General features: G+C 43.4%; 1 long non-coding RNA gene across 3 annotated transcripts in view; it reads right to left on the reverse strand.

Annotated features, from left to right (window-relative positions):
- Positions 1–17,394, reverse strand: part of LOC142830868 (uncharacterized) — a 37,226-nt gene extending 19,832 nt beyond the window's left edge. For all 3 annotated transcript variants that reach the window (XR_012906400.1, XR_012906399.1, XR_012906401.1), the window contains exon 1: positions 16,800–17,394. This is a non-coding gene — a long non-coding RNA (uncharacterized LOC142830868). The remainder of the gene's footprint in view (positions 1–16,799) is intronic.
- Positions 17,395–17,969: the final 575 nt, after the last annotated feature.

Below are 17,969 nucleotides of genomic sequence, written 5' to 3' on the forward strand. Positions count from 1 at the left end.
AGGAACGATCAGTTCCATACATACAAGATGGGAAGCGACTGTCTAGGAAGGAGTATGGCAGAAAGGGATCTAGGGGTCATAGTGGACCACAAGTTGAATATGAGTCAACAGTGTGATGCTGTTGCCAAAAAAGCAAATATGATTCTAGGTTGTATCAACAGGTGTGTTGTAAGCAAAACTCGTGAAGTCATTCTGCTGCTCTACTCTGCACTAGTTAGGCCTCAGCTGGAGTACTGTGTCCAGTTCTGGGCGCCACATTTCAAGAAAGATGTGGAGAAATTGGAAAGGGTACAGAGAAGAGCGACAAGAATGATTAAAGGTCTAGAGAACATGACCTATGAAGCCAGGCTTCATGAACTGGGCTTGTTTAGTTTGGAAAAAAGAAGATTAAGGGGGGACATGATAGCGGTTTTCAAATATCTAAAAGGGTGTCACAAGGAGGAAGGAGAAAATTTGTTCCTCTTGGTTTCTGAGGACAGGACAAGGAGTAATAGGCTTAAAGTGCAGCAGGGGAGGTTTAGATTGGACATTAGGAAAAAATTCCTAACTGTCAGGGTGGTCAAATATTGGAATAAATTGCCAAGGGAGGTGGTGGAATCTCCCTCTCTGGAGATATTTAAGAACAGGTTAGATAGACATCTGTCAGGGATGGTGTAGGTGGAGCTTGGTCCTGCCTTGAGGGCGGGGGGCTGGACTCGATGACCTCTTGAGGTCCCTTCCAGTCCTATTATTCTATGATTCTATGATTCTATGCTGCCCACCCAGTGATTCTTGTTGGAGAAGCTGCTGCAATGATTGTTCTAAATTGTTCTAGATTATAGAATCCAGAATGATTAACATAAACTGCTTCCAGGTCTGCTAGTCATTGGGATCTGCTAAGGAAACAAGCATATTATCACAGCATTAAAATTCCAGAGCATGATGAAAAGGTCACCAAGGATAAATGTAATCCATCCTTATGGCATCAGGCCGAGGGTGATCTTGATACCTTAGACAAGGTTCACATTTAGAGTCAGAAGTGGATAACTTGCAAATGAACATTTCAGAGTGTGTTTCTTGGTTTGGCCAAGACATGGTATGTTCCCAATAAAAATAAATGTTGTGAGCAAAAAGTTGCCAAGTCCAATTTTTAACATTCAAGTGGCTTGCACTTTATTTAGTAGTGGTCAAAAATTGTCATCTAGACATAGCTTTAGAGTAGTCTGAAGGCTGCTTTATCTTATACCAGCTGTTGAAAACCCTCTAGATTATTCCTGCAGCCAGGGACTGCCAGAGCACAGGCTCCTTGACTGTCCCCCCTACCACAGAGGTTAGTAGCAAGGCAACATAGCAGCCATCTTTGTCTACTTCTGCCCTGGGAACTAGGGCCGAGAGTCCCATTTTGCACAGCACCTATAAGCAGTGACAAGTGGTAGCATGAGATAGCCACCAGGAGGACAAACATTTGATTCCTCAGTACATACTTAGGTTATGTAGCCAATACTGCAACTCACCACTCCTTATACTACTGAGGCAGCTCTGTTAACATCAGTGCACTAGCTCAATGAACGGAAATGTAAGTATGTCTATATGAGCTGGGAAAGACACTCTTGTCTCCAAAGGTAGATAAAGCCAATGTGTCTCCATAACACTCAAGGAACTTCCTATGCAGGGGTAAACCTGCAATGGCCAATTTCGTCATCAGTGATGCCATGCAAAGCAACTTTATCATACGAGCGAATTGGTTCCCCCACTATCTACAATGAGAGTGGCAGGCACCCTGCACCATTCAACCTCAACTCCTTAAACAAATATATTTGAAATAGAACTGAGTGATATTTGGAACTGTTAGAAACAGTCTGTATGATAGGACATAAGTACAATCAAGTGGAAGGAATGTTTCTTCTTTGAGTGCAAGAAAATGAAGTCTCAACCACCATGAACTAACGGGGCATGCTCAAAATTCACTGGAGGATTACACAGTTTCAAGAAGCAGATTGAGCTCTCTGCCAGCTTTTTCCAAGTGACTCTCTAATGACTTGGAAATAAAAGTGTCCATTGATTTCCTTAGCTACAGTCACTAAAGGTCTTTAGACATGAGTCTCCCTAAAACAAACAGCGCTACTTATTTTTTGCTGTAACCATGGCTACCAAGGAAAGGCTAAAAGCAATCAAGACTAATCTAAGAATTTCCTTGGGTCAGGAAAGGTTAAGCCACCTGGCAGTTACTTCCATAGAGAACTCATAAGCAAGGTGAATAGACTGGGATGTGCTAATTAGATTGCTTCAGAGAAAGTTAGGAAGCTTCCTTTGTAAGAGTGCGTGAAAGATCGGAGTGCTAGCCAGCACTCTTATGATTGAAGAGTTAAATTCATGTTGCTACGGGGTGTTTGCAGGGAGCCAGAAGAAACAACAAGATATTGTGCTGAAATTTGAATTGTAAAGATTACCTGCCTGCCGTTTCAATTTGAGGGAGTTTTAAATCATGAGTTGGGAGAAACCAGAGGATTTCAACCCAGACAGGACTACCATGCCCTCAAGAAATTGACCGGACCACGAAGGGCAAAAGTGTATATTTAGTCGTGATCAGATTATTTTCTTTGGTTAAGCTCCTCTGTGTGAAACCCAGGTGCCTTCCCTTCCCCGATGACTCTATCTAAGCTGCAGCCCAACAAGATTAGATTTCTGGGGATACAACTACACTGCACGCTTGTTTTGAAATAAACTATTCCGGAATAGTTATTCTGACATTCTATTTTGAAATAGCACAGCTACACTGCAGGGAAGTCTCAAAATTAGTCTGAGGTAGGCTTCCATAATGTAGACATGTTATCTCAATTGAGAGCCCCAGGAGAGGAATAACTAGAATGGCCCTGGTGAGGGGCTATTTCAAAATAGCAGCAGTGGAGCATTTATACATCCCATATTTTGAAATCGCTATTTTGGAATAGGCGTTATTTCCTGTAGAATGAGATTTATAGATTTTTGGATTAAGCTGTCCATTTTGAAATTATTTCAAAATAACGGAATGGCCATGTGCATATTCACATTAGTGTTATATCAAAATAACAGTTCTCGAAATAATGGTGCAGTGTAGAGGCACACTTTGTGTTTTAATCTGTTCTTTCCTCAGTTGCTCTGTAGCACCTAGTAACCAAGTATGCTTTATAAAATATATCTTTGTTTGGTTAATAAAAGTCACCTTTAAGGTGAGGATTTCATTCTTGTGTCGTGAAAAGTATCAGGAGATCTGCCTGTGCGCCCGCCTACACTGAGATTGCAGTTTGTTTTCTATAGGGATTCCTCCCCCCACCCCCCATGTTTCTCCACCCGTGGTGGTGGACTTGGGGCTCGAAACACCCATCATTGCCCACCCGGAGCTCACTGAGGAGAAGGAAGCAAACAAGAGCAGCAGAGGCAGGATGAGAACATGGCCAGTATTGTGATGCTGACCCTGGAGCTGGTACTCCCGGGTCTGGATGTGTCTCAAGCATCCTCTTACTGTGGGGAGGGATCTTCAGGTGAGTGCTCTCAGTTTTAAACACACACACACACACACACACACACACACACACACACACACACACACACACACGGGATGGGGTACGATCATCGCTCAGCCTCCTTGGCCAGAACATTGTGCTGCAGTCAGGGCACGTTAGAGCACTTTCAGCTCCAGTGTGCACCACATGGCTTCAGGAAGCAGTCCTGGAGCATCCCCAGAATCCTACTCACAGGCTCAGTGGGGGGAGGGAGGCACACAGCACTGTCTGGCCTCCCACCACCAGCCACCTCTAGAAGCAGGCCGGGCACAAGGGTGCATGCACGATTCCATACACGCTAAGGACTGCTGCACATGGGCATGCTTGCCTACGCAAGGCACCACCTGCTCCCACAGACCGCGCTGACAGGTGCAGGTATGTGTGTAGGCCCCACTCTCATCCATGGCATCCCACTGTGGCCGGACACTTCCTTTGCCTGCTTGTATATGGGGGAATGGGAGAGAGGAGGAAGCTGCCATCATGGTCCGCTGGGCACTTCAGTCATTCATGTAGACATTGTCCCTGAGGCCATACCTTCCTCTGTAAGCAGCAAGCAACAATTCTGATCACCTCTCCTATGGAAACACTGGGATTGGGAGAGGGGAGAGAAACCTACTTCTTTCTAGATCAGTCCAACTGCCAACAGAACTTTATTGTAGAAAGAATTTTTTTTAAAAAAATCTCCTACAGGTATTTCTGCATAATCCTTTTTTCTAGCCTGCATTAGACCTTATAGCTTGTAGAAGAGACAGATTCAAGGCCACTGAGGCAATCAGCAAATATTCAACATGTTCTTTTCTCTGTTTGTGGGTCCCATTTGGCTCCTTGAAAAATAAGTGAAAATGAACAATAAAAGAGTTACACGCAAGTTACAAGGGAATTCCTTTTTCTTTGGGGAAGGGGGGGCATTTCAGAAGGAAAAAAAATGAGGCTGCTTGACTCCAGACATGATGCCTTTGGCCTCAAGATTTAAAGAAAGTGCATGCCATTAAAAAAAACCCATATTAAAGTTATTGAAGTAAGAATTAAAGCTTTTATCACCACAAAGCTTGTGAATAGAGCTATGAGAACATGTTCTTAGAGCAGGAGGAGGAAAACCAAATTCTTTTCAACAAGTGCCCTTTGTTCCAGACCTTCTCTTAAAAGTTTGCAGTGGCAAAAAGTAACGGAGTCTGTCTTTTTGCCTCAGATTTGTCGGAGTCCAGGTGCTTTTTGACCAAGGCCTCAAAGAGGTTAAGTAAAACAGAAGAAATTCACGTGGCACATCATAACTATCCCCTTAGGAAGATGGCACCAAATAATTTCGTGGCACATGCCCACAGTGCAGAGTGGAGATTCCCCACTAAGTCCCAAGCAGGCTCTTGCAATAACTACGCAGCCAGCACTACTGCTGGGCATAAAACTGATTGTCAGTCCTCTGGCAGTTCTCATTAGAAAATTTTTTTTGAACAGGAGTTGAACCAAATCTCAAACCTGTGAAAAGATGTGGACAAGTTTAATAAGCATTTGGAATGCTGTCCTGGGGTCTTTTTTATAATCTTTAGCCCAGTAATTAGGTTAGAGAAGTCACTGACAGAGAATTGGGTTGGATTCCTCATTCTGTTTGATGTGGAATAGGTCAACCACCAGACTGTAGAACCACCCTCACACATTCCTTGATCCAATATGTTTTGGATGGCTTTGCATTAGTAGTATGAACTGAGACTGGGAAAAAAAATAATTGCCACAAAACAGCCATAGTGGGACATGTTGTCAGAGCCAGACAACAGTAAGAGACCAAGACAAAACTAGAGAGGAAAAGAAAATTGTTTTCAAAGTGGAGATGGGAAACTATTTATAGGAATATCACAAAGATGAAGTTTGGTTCATTTTCTCTGGTAATGAGGTGCCCAGATGATTGCAGCATTCCAGGTGAATTGACAGCAAGGCCACAAACAGGATTTAATACCCCTTTTATATGTTCTCATTACATGTTATGTGTTACATGCAGCTCAAACTGGTATTTTGTCTTTTTTGCAGTCATAGGACACTCCCAAGCCTTTCAAAGCATTAATGTTACCACTGAAGAAATGGGTATCAGATAATTGCTTGCATTGACGAGCCTCATTTCTGCACAATTCTTCTACCTTTCACCTTCAACAGGACCTTACTCTTCCACTATTCCTGAGAATCAATGTTCCTACTTGTGAACTAGATACTCCAGTGTCAAATATCAGAGAACTCAAATCTTTAACAATAGCTGCATCTTTGGGTATGTTTTGTTTTTATTTGCACTAACTCAAGTTTCTCTGGGAGAAAAAAATAAAGTAGCATAAACTGAGAAGGAAAGTCAGGGTAAGCCTCAGATATGTTTCTTTATAGATGTTGGGAATACCAAGTTATCTTTATTGGCTGGTGTTTGGGTTTTGTATTTGCAAATGGGCTATGTTACCAATTTGCAGTCTGAGGAAAAGACTGTGCACAGCTGCAGTGTCTCCCAGACAATCTACTTAGGCAATACAAAACAGGACTATGTAGCACTTTAAAGCAGTGGTCTCCAGCCTTTTTACACCCAAGGTCACTTTTTAAGTGACAGACCAAGCCAAGATCTACTGCCCCGCCCCTTCCTTGAAGCCTCTCTATGATGTGCCTCTCTATTCTCCTCCTCTCCATCACTTGCTATCCCCAACCCATATACTGCTGCTTTTAAAAAAAAAATTCTTCTGTAGGAAGAAGTTTTTCCAACATTTGGCCTATCTAGACTGGACCAAATGTCAGAAAAAAAAAAAACCCTTCTTTCGGAAGCCACCTTATTCCTTGTGGAAAGAGGAATATAGGGATGACCAAAAGAGCCTGTTTGGTCTTCCACTAAAAAAAAAGCAGAAGAACAAATGCAACCCTGGATGCAGAAGAGTTTCTGGGATATCTCCAGAATCCTGAAAAACTCCTGCAGTCTAGCCGGACCCTCTCTGGTTGAAACAGGATGTGTAGTCTCTGGGGTGGGAATAAGGGATTTGGGTGTGGGAAGGGGTGATCAGTGCAAGCTCTGGGAGGAAATCTGGATGCAGGAGGAGGTGGAGAAGGGGACATTGGCTCGGGGAGGGGGCTCCAGGCCGGGCAGTGTTGGGGTACTAAGCAAGCCACAGGCTTGTGAGGGTGCAGGAATTTGGGTTGGGGTATGTGAGGGGCTCAGGGCAGGGGGTTCCAGTGTTTGATAGGCTTAGATCTAGGGTCTGGGGAAGGGGGAAATGCAGGAGTGGTTGTGGCCCCAATTGGGAGTTTGTTGGCCAGGCTTAATTTTTAAATAAAACACCATGTTAAACACAAAAAGTTTCTGCATTGTCTTTATTTATGAGAATGGCAAGGAACCTGCCTTGAGTCAGGGCTCACTGACCCATAGAAAAGTCATTCGGGAGCAGGGGACACAGTACTGGGGAGGGGTGCTAGTTGGTTCTGGGGCAGGGAACAGGGTGCCAGTGGGGGCAGGGGAGAGGGGGCAGGGTGCCAGAAGGACAGGTTTCTGCAGCAGGGGATAGGTTGCCAGAGAGAACTGGTTTCTGCAGGGGGGGCAGAGTGCCAGGGGGCAGGTTTCTACAGCGGGGCGGGGAGGCAAGGGAACAAGGTTGGGAGCAGGGAGTTCACTACACCAGCCACGGAGTGAAGCCTCCAACCCACGCTCCCTCCAGGCTGAGTGCAGGGCAGCTGGGCTGGAGCGAAGAGAAGCGGCTTCTCTTCGCTCTAGCCCAGCTGCCCTGCACTCAGCGCAGAGAGGCTGCGCCTAGCTCCAGCTGTGCTGGAGCAAGTTTCCTGGGCTGATCGTAGGGCAGCCAGACTGGAGCGAAGAGAATCCCGATGATTCTTACCAACAACCACAGGACATACCCCAACTAACACCACCCCTGGAACTTTCCCTTGCAACAAACCCTGTTGCCAGCTTTGTCCACATATTCATTCTGCTGATACCATTATTGGACCTAACCAATTGAGTTATAAGATCAAGAGCACATATTCCTGCTCATCCAGAAATAGAATTTATGCTATCATGTGCTGACAATGTTAGTCTACTATGTACATTGGACAAATGTCTCAGACACTTCACCAAAGAATGAATGCACACAAAACAGATATTAGACAGGATCACAAAGAAAAAATAGTTTACCATTTCAACCAGAAAGGGCATTGTCTCAATGACCTGATTACCTGCATCCTGCTTCAAAGATCTTTTAACACCAGACTTGAAAGAGAATCCTCTGAACTGTCATTCATGCTTAAAATTTGACACTTTACACCTAGGTCTTAATAAGGACGCCAATTACCTTACCCATTACAAAGATAGCTTCCCCAATTATCACCTCTAATATCATTAGTTCACAGATATTTACCTCCCCTCCTCATCCCCCTTCTGTTCTGAAATTTGATTTATCCTTTTCATATGTGTTCATATTTTTGATTGTATCCTTTGGTATATATGGTCATGCCAATTTTCTTCTACAATTTGATCTGAGGAAGTTGATCTGGACCACAAAAGCTCATCACCTAATAAACCATCTTGTTAGTCTTTAAAGTGCTACACAGTCCTGTTTTTCGTTTCAGCTACATCAGACTAACACAGCTACATATCTATTACTTAGGCAATAGAAGGACTGAAGCCGCTCCTACAGACATCCTTTCTTATGCTTACTTCCAGTGCAGTGGACATGAGAAACACTGCCAGCTCAGTTCCTACCAGTCAGGGATTTCCTGTTAACAGAGGAGCCCTTTCAGCCATAATAGAACAGTCCAAAGCACCTTTAATTTATGCAGATTAACAACCCTGTACCTGGCTCCCTCCTGGGTGGCTCCAGACATGGCTTCAAAGCATCCCAAGATCAGGGTGTGTATCCAATATGCAGACAGAGCAATTAATGTTGAAGAAAGTCAGCCCTACATTTTTTAAAATGCAGGCAAGAGAATTGTCACAATTCTCTGCTTGCTCAAGTGCCATTTTAAAATAAAAGGCAAGACTCTAGAGCCCTAATCTTTCACCTTCCTGTGCTTCCCTTCAAAAGAAACTCAGTTTGGATGCAAAAACAAAGCCTAAAGTAGGACAGCATTGCCATCATATTTTTGCGAACAGCTCTGAACCACTCAGCAATAATCTTATATAACTGCTATATTCATCAACAGATAAAGACAACATCAAGTCCGAGAATAACCCTGACAATAAAATTGCTGCACCACACTATTATTAGTAGTACAATCAGTCAAATGCTGAAAGATTTTTAAAGGAATTTGGGGATTTGTATTTTGTCAGCAGTATACTAATGATGCCAATTCAGTCTCATGTTGAGATTAAGTTTCAAGTTCAAGTAGTTGCTCTTCTTTCATCTTACTCTTGCATTCTATCTTACCATTTATTTACACTTACAGAAAGAGGATCCCTTTTCCTATCAGATACCACTCCTGTTTGTTATTGCCCCTGTGCAGAAAACTAGCACACTATCAGCCACTTAAAACCACCTCAAGCCTTATTTTGAGATCTGTAAACAACTGTGCTAAAGCAGCTTTGTTCTTTGACATCAAGCAATTACCCATTTGTGGAGGAAGGATTTGTGTTATAGACCATAATTACTATGAATTATTTTAAAGCCATTAGCAACAGCTAGAACTGAGTTTACTTGAATATTGTGTGTCTCATTCAGCAAAGGTCAAATTCTGCCCTCTAGTGCTAATGCTCAGCTCCCAGCTAATTCCATAGGATCTGCATGCAATCATGTGGATGATATTCACCACTATGCAGAGGGCACCACTTAGATCATCTGACTAGAGATTAAGTGGTAGTTAAGTGGAAAGTAAGTGACCAAAAGCCAGAACAGTGGTAAATTGTCTGAATGCAAACCTTTTCTACAAATACCTTGTTTCTTAATTTTTTGGCCAGGATAGGGGAAGGCAAGTCCTAGTGTTAAATGAGTACAGGAAAAATTGGAATGAATAACCAGGATACACAGGAATCAAAGTTATTTCATCTTTGTTTTACAGTTCTGATCCATGTACGCACAAATATAGTTGGTGCATTCTGAGAGTTAGTACGAAAAGAGTTATAAAAGATGGACATTATTTGTGTGTGTCACGTGAAAGAAAGATAGATGGGCATGTCAGGGAGAGAATGGGAAAGTTTTGTTTGTGAGAGATGAAGGTATTTATGTAATCACTTATTTTACCAGTAGGAGGGGTCAATTGCTACTATTTTAGAACTCGCCCTAGGCTGGGGTCCCTAAAACACTGGTGATATTGAAGCCTATTTCCCCAATTTACATTCTCTAAATTCCAGGGACCTGCATGCTAGAGAGAAATACTGAGCCATTGCCTCACCTCTTCCCCACCTGCCTTTGGATGAGAGTGTGCCTGTTCCTTGTAGGAGAGTTTCTGGTGAAGGTGAAAGCAACTCGGGTTTCCCAGCACAGAATGATCTTTAAGAGTTGCTAGTATAGGTGTCAAGTAGACCCTTATCGTTTGCTCTGGCTCAGTGCAAGCCAAGCTTTGTAGTCACATGGAGCCTTACTGAAATCAGGGCAGCTTACACAAGTACAGGGGGGACTAAGCTTCATGGAGTCAATTCCAAAACTAGTTTGAATCTTGAACTCTATTGCCAGGACTGTGTATGAAAGACGAGGTATCAATATTTTGAGAATCATGACAATCTACTTCTTCCCACTGTACAAGGAAAACTGATAAACCCTGTGACTGAAGAGTATGTAAGTGGAACAATTTTGCAGATGAAAGTTTTATTCTTTAACTATTTAGCAAGTATAAATACTAGGAATGTGTATTTTCATGAGGTCTTGGGTTCTCTATTATCCTATTATAGCCTCCACTTCATCATCATCATCTCTATGCTTGATTACAAATGGGATTAAAATTATACAAATAGGCTGTGTCTAGACTGGCCGGTTTTTCCGGAAAATCAGCCACTTTTCCCGAAAAACTTGCCAGCTGTCCACACTGGCCGCTTGAATTTCCGTAAAAGCACTGACTTCATACTGTAAGAAATCAGTGCTTTTTGGCGGAAATACTATGCTGCTCCCATTTGGGCAAAAGGGCCAGTGTAGACAGCTGAGATGCGCTTTACCACAAAAAAGCCCCGAATGCCATTTTTGCAATCGGGGCTTTTTTGCAGAAAAAGCACACCTAGATTGGCCACGGACGCTTTTCCGCAAAAAGTGCTTTTGCAGAAAAGCGTCAGTGCCAATCTAGATGCTCTGTTCCGAAAATGCTTTTAACAGTAAACTTTTCCATTAAAAGCATTTCTGGAAAATTATGCCAGTTTAGACAGCCATACAGTGACCAATCTACAGTAGTTCATAACATTCACATGATTACTGTTTTTTGCTTCCTTACTCCAACCTTTCACTCACAGTAAAAAAGTTTTTAAAAAATAATAATAAAAAAAAAAGAGGCCACATCAAGGATCTAAGTCAGCGGTTCCCAACCTTTTCCAGATGGGGACCCATTTTGACAATTCAGGAAGAAGTGGTGACCCAAGGTAATTCAAAAATGCAGGGGCCAGGGGAAGAGGAGAGCTGTCAGAGCCACCTGGGGAGATACTTGGCAATCCTTTTGAAATGTAATGGTGACCCATATTTGGGTCCCGACCCACAGGATGGGAAACCCTGAGCTAACTTAATCCCATGAACACAAGAACATTCTGAAGCAGTTCAAATTTGATCAGAAACAGTTTCTTCTCACTTGCCTCTAGTTCAGAGATTCCATGCATGTTCAAGAAGCTCTCCATTTTCCCTCTGGATTATATTAGACAGGATTTTGCCACTATCCTTTCTAACCCTAGTTTTATAAATAATGTGAATAGTGAAAGCCTGGCCTGACTGAAATCAATGAGAGCCAAGAGATTCTCAAAATGTGTGTGTTTTAGCAGTCAATGCTCCTTTCACTTTTGCAAGTTCCATCCAACCCAACAATACCCACTGAAGAAATCAGATCAGGCCCATCTACATTTCCTGTAAGCTGAGTGCTTGGGCAGCCACCCAGGACAGAGTCACAAGCCGCCCTAAAGATTAGCAGAGCTGGCAGCATGTGTTTCTACTGGTGGTACACATCCACACATGCCTCAGTGTACATAACGTTACATGTGCAGTCCTCTTAAAGGTGCCTGCTTATTTTCTGGGAAGACCCCATGTGCTGCAATCTAGCCCCACAGACTTCCTTCCTGGCTTCCTCCAGAGCTCATGGGATTTATAGTGAGATCTGAGTTTTGGAGATCTGAGTCTTTCCACTCCTTTTCCCCCCAGCCTCCCTCAAAAAAGACAGCCAAGCTGCTGTGGAGGAGTTTTTAATCCAGTCCAGGTGCAGTTGCAGTTAAAGACTGGGATAGGGAGCCTTTGGAACTGGGATCTAGCAGGCTGCTTCTGATTGCTCTAGAGGGGAGATCCTTTGGCTGTACTTGTGGCTAGAAGCTACTCTGCATCCAGCACACAGAAGGAGACTGTGAGTAACTGGGTATCTTTGGGAAAATGCTGCCTGGGACAGACCTCAGAGATTCAGACTAACTCTGGGTTCAAAGAGAGGCCAACCCAGACAACCAGAGCTGCTGCATAGCTTGGACCCAGGTACATGCTACCTACAGAGAATCTCCATTACAGCTGCAGTTCTTCAAGTGTGCCCACGCAAGCAAGAGTCTGGGCACCTCTTCATAATATCATTGAAGTTAGAAATGGAAGACACCTAAAAGGGGTCATAACCAAAGCCTGCCAGCCCTAGCTCTTGGTACAAGTGCAATAGAGAAGACTCTTCCCTACTGAAAATACAGAGAATCTGTCCATCCATTCAGAAGATTGGGGGCCAAATCCATTGGGCTGCACTAAGTCCTTTTGGAGTAAAGACCCATAAACCCCAGTCTTCCTTCCAATCACTGCTAATGTTTGACATTACAGTATTATTTTCGGCCTCCTCTTTAGTCTTGTGAGAAAGTAAGCCCAAATGAAAGGTTAATGCTGTGACAGGAGAAAAAGGTACCATTAGCAAGCATATGGGGTTGAAGTTAATTAGCTCAAGCTACACAAATGGCTTTAGCCTGAGAGTACTATGTGAACTAAAAACCTCAGCTGATTCTCATTTTCAGGCCAAACACAACAGCACCCTTAGTTTCTAATGCAAGAAAGCCAGTGAGCTAAATAAAATGGGTTACTCATTCTATTTTAATAATGGACTAAATACATGACTAACTCCAGCCACAATGATTGCAGACAATTTGGTCATGAAGTTACCCATGGAAATTCCATATATAAAAATCAAGTTAGGCAGGGAAATTTGTGTCCTTCATTTTATAGGGTGGCCAATCCCCCCCCCCTTCCAAAACACACATGACATTTGCATGTGGAAAGGAGGAGTCAGTCACTTCAGCCATAGTGATGCTTTTTCTTCACCATCTAGGAGATGCCTAAAACCAGAGCTGCATGTGCCCAACCTTCTCATGTTAGATTAGTTTCCTCTCCTTAAACTGAATATCCAGATCCTAGAGTGACTGATCACATTAGTACTTGGGTACATACATATTGCATGGTATTGGTGCCCAAGAGTGACAGCTGGACATCCTCTTTAAGCAAATTCATTTTGGACTTATAACAAATCGTTACTTGCTTTATTGAGAGTTAATCTTTATTTATTAAAGTGAGAGTATGAGAGAATGGCTCATTTGTTTTGTATTTGCAGAATTATGACATTGCTTGCAGTGTAATTGTAACGCTGAAACTTGAAAAATGGACTAAACATAAAGTCTTTCAAACATACTAATAAATAGGCCAGTTAGATGAAGGTGACATTACAGACCAGAACACTAAACAAACAAGACAGTAAAGAAGATTAGGACTTTCCTTATAAACATTATCCACAATGGGGATCGGAGCAATTTTACCAGTGCTATAGCAATAGTAACAGATTATCCTAGCAAGACAAGTATAATATTGCTATTTAATCCAGAAACTCCCTGGTGCACATGGAAAGAGAAGAATTAGCCAAGGAGGACTTACTTTAATTAGTCCTTCTCTTATACATGGACACTTAAATGTGTTCCTTTAACATTTATTTAAACACTTAGGCTCTAGGTCTTAGAGTCGGATTGTCAGAAATGCTCAACGCCTGCTGCTCTAGTTAATTCCAGCTGGAGTTCAACTCTTCTCCAAGCCAGGGCTTTATTCCTCTCCCAACATAGGTTAAAAAAAAGTAGACTGAATATTTCTCCTAGTTACATATGAACCTGAATAATTTGCTTCATGCAGACCACATGAATTAAACTCTGCAAGAGGCATTCATTCCCAAGGGCAGCAAACCAAGACCTTCAGTTCTCTTGGAGATCCAAGTTCTTCAGTAGCCCTAACTTCCAAAAAAACACCACTAGCTACTCTCAGTGACTATAGAACAGTAAAGATTAATGAGTCTACGATTTCCATTTTGGCTGGCTAAACCATCCCTTTCCCTCTCCACAACCTAGTTTCTCTGCTATTGAGCAACAGCAGAGCTCACTTAGCCCAGAACTGAGTTTGAATCCCTGGATTTCATACTAGAGGTCTGCTTAAAGGCCATACCCTGACTTCAGAGGCAGTCAAGTGCAACATTTTGGGCTGTTTGCAGCTTTGCTTTTGGGGCAGGGAATTTGTTATAAGTAGGGAAAGGGGCAGGGTGACTAAGAACAATAAAAGGCTGGTTATTCAGGTAACTGAAGGATCATTAGATTATCATGAAAACACTGCTGGGTAGTCTACCTAAAAGATAGGGAGGGGAAGTGTAGGAATGAGTGTTGTGCTGCAGGGATCTACATTTGAATCGCTGCTGTTAGACTTCCCCTTTTTCAAGAAAGTATGTTAACGATGACTAATCTAAAGCTGACAGCAAAGAGTTACAAAGGGATCTCACAAAACCCGCTTATTGGGCAACACAGAGGCAGATGGAATTCAGTGCTGATAAGTACAAAGTAATGCACATAGGAAAATATAATCCTATAGTTACAAAAAGTGATGGGGTCCAAAATATCTGTTACCACTCAAGAAAGATTTGGAATCTTTGTGGATAGTTTCCTGAAAACATCTGTGTAGTGGCAAACTAAAAAGCTAACAATATTGGGAATTACTAGGAAAGGAATAGATAAAACAAAATACCATATTGCCTCTATGTAAAGTCACTGTATGCCCAGATCTGCACACAGTATTCAAGATGTGGTCACCCCCATCTAAAAAAAAAGATATTATTGGATTTGGAAAGGTACAGAACGGGCAACAGACATGATCAGGAGGTAAGGAACAGCTTCCATATGAGGAAAGTAGCAAGACTGGGGGCTGTCAGCTTGGAAAAGTAGTGACTAATGGGTAGGGAGATGTTAGATGTCTAGAAAATAGACTAAGGAAACATTATTCATGCCTTTGCCAACATAAGATGCACCAATTAGTTTACAGGCAGCAGATTTTAAAAAAAATAAATAAGATAGTTACAGGGGATGGATCAGAATGATTGCCTCTTTCGTTTATTCCTTCTGAAGCACATGGCATTGGCCACTGTTGGAAGACAGAATACTGGGTTAGAAGGACCTTTGGTCTGGCCATTCTGATGTTCTTCTATAGAGCTGAAATATATCTGCCCCCTTGCTAGAACCCACTAGACCCCACCCTTGTTCCAGAGCAGAGCGCGTGCCCGGGAGTTCAACAGGTTCTCTCCTCCCACAAGAGTAAGTAACAAAGTAAGAATACACATTAATGTTTTAAGGCTAACCAGTCCCTTAAGTGATTTGCTACAAGATGGCAGAATGTTAGCATTAGAGCTGAGTAGGTGTAATTTCTAATTCACTTTTCTTTCTTTTCTATAGAAAAGAGATACAGTGCTCCTGTCAGCTAACTTGGCTGCCAAAAAAGAAGAGTTTTCCAGTGCCTTAGTAGCCCTGGGGGAGAGATTATTAGGGGGAGAGAGAGGGGAAGGAATTGGTTCCTCCCAGGCCTGCCATTTGGTGCTTGGCTTGTACTGAGCATGCTCAGTAATACTGCTGAAGCCACTGTCCTCAGTCTGTCTCCCATGCTCTCACTCCCCTCCCCCAAATCACAGCATTCACAGACTCCCCCCGCTCAATGTGAAACAGCGCCTCTTCCCCCAGGTTCTTGTATAATCCCACAATCACCTCAATACAGTAGGATTTTAAAAAGGGCACACTATACTCCCCCCCCCCCCTTTCTCCAGCCCCACCGCGCCTCCTTGAGGAAGAAAGGAGGGTGAGTCTGCTGTTTTCATTGCCAGTGACATTCACTGAGGCAGGGGCAGAGACATTTCACAAGCCTGAACACACTAGCCAGGATGCCCCACACACGTTACTTGACTAAAATACGATGAAGCATCTGCTTCCATTTGCTCACAACTGACACCATTGTCATGTGAGTGTTTATGTTCCTAATCCAACAGTGATGCGGAAGCATTTTGTTCCCAGGAAACCTTAACTGTATAGGGAATAAGCTGCACTTCCCAGGCAACCAGAAGATCTCACCCTAAGCAGCACTGTCATCTGATACCCAGACCCAGGCTCCAATAAAATATGAAGGGATTAATCTGGGCTAGGTTCCAGATTACATCAGAAATTGAGAGCATAAAGTTAAGGAGGTCTCTCTTCAGGCCCATCATTGGCATATCAGAGGAGTATTTGCTGGGATCACAGGGAAAGTAGAACTATGCAGATAGCATTAGGTCAAATTCTTTATACAGCAGCAGAAGCATGCACAGCACATGGCAATTCCTGCCCCAAAGAGCTTGACTTGTAAATACAGATGTCATAGAAAGTAAGCACATTGAGACATAGTATTAGAGGACAAGAGCACAAAGGTATGACCAAGTAGTTGCCTTTTTTAGTACTGCACATATTTCTAAGCAATGGATTAGAGACAGAGCCATTCCTAGTTGGGGATGGTGATGAAAGCAATTTCTCTGGGCTTCATGCTTAAGGGGGTACCATGGATCAGCATGATCGGCCAGAGTGGTCAGCCCCACAAGTAACATTTATCACTTCCACTCTGGACCCTACAGCTTCCTAAGGACCACTCTGGTTATAGACTAAGGTAGCTTATTAATACACGTGATCTGTGTTTGTAGGAGTGGAGCAGGGAGCTGAAGAGAACCAAGTAACACAGAGGTTCAGAGCTCAAACACCATAAAACCTATGGAGTGTGCACCCACTTTTATTCTAGATGGTTTCTGAATGCTTTCAAATATTTCTGTCAAGGATAATGCCCTGAGGTTACACAATTGGGTTGAAAGCAGGCACCTTTTAGGTCTTACCTTATGCAGCATAGCACCACTCTTGTGCTACAAGTGTAGCAAGCCTCCTGTACTTCTTTTCAAGGCCACACGTGTCCATGGGGATATAAAACAGTCCAGATGAATAGTCCCAAGGCACATGAGGGAAAAACAATTTTTCAGGAGCTACAGGAAGTCTAATACAGCTACAGGAGCAGAGTCACCCCTAGAGCTTTCAATAAAACAGGCTCACCAATCCTCCTGTTCACAGAGGACATTATCTTGAAAATAGGGTTAACCTTTCTCAGCCCACTGCCTCAGTCAGGACACTCAAGCACCACTTGTTTCAGAGTGCCAGCCAACTCCTCTGAGCATCCCCCTCTTAGCGGCTTGTCTCAAGGCCTGAAATGCCACACAGGTGTGGGAGGCTGTGGGTGATAAAGAACTCCTGTGGTCTCTAACCCCTTCTTGAATGATGAGGCCATCTGCCTCACTTGCACAGATCCCTGAAAAAACACACAGAGTTTGGATTTGATTCTATCAGATCTAATTCTAAGAAGAGCAAGGAGGAGATTCCCAAAGGCACACTAGCAATAATCTGTCAGTGATTTGGACATCCCAGTCATTCCCCACAAAGCCATCTTAGTTCAGACTGGCAGTAAACATGAGCCACATTGCCAACACTGATACAGTGTGGCCTTTCCATGTCAGTTATTACATGACCTATTTCACCTCCTCCATGCTACTTACAAATGGAGCATAGCCGGGCCTGTAGCCTCTTAATTGTCCAAACTCCTTTACATCCTATTCCCATCTGTCACAGGTTGGGAAGCCCAGCCCGCTGGAAGGTCAAGCAGGGTGCCTCTTATGACTAACCCCATAATCTAGCCCCTGTCTATAGCCTCTATCAGCAGGGCAGTAAGGCACAGCAGCCAGATCAATATTGCAATTAAGGCGCACCTCCTTGGGGGGGGGGGTCAATGGGAGTGGGCTAGAGGAACCCAGGCCCTCCCTCTCCACCAGGCCCCTGCCCAGAGCCCTGTCAGTGGTGGGCATGACCCACCCCTAGCTCAGCAAGGAACCTGCTCAAAACACACTGAGCTCCCCAGGAGCCCTCCAGCTCCCCTCCCTGGGCTACTTCCTACCTTGTCTGACAGCCAGCTTTTTCCCCACCTGCAGCCTCCAGGCTAATTGCTCTCCCTGTCATCCACT

The sequence above is a fragment of the Pelodiscus sinensis genome, chromosome 10, assembly GCF_049634645.1.
Source record: "Pelodiscus sinensis isolate JC-2024 chromosome 10, ASM4963464v1, whole genome shotgun sequence".
NCBI classification, from domain to species: Eukaryota; Metazoa; Chordata; order Testudines; family Trionychidae; genus Pelodiscus; species Pelodiscus sinensis.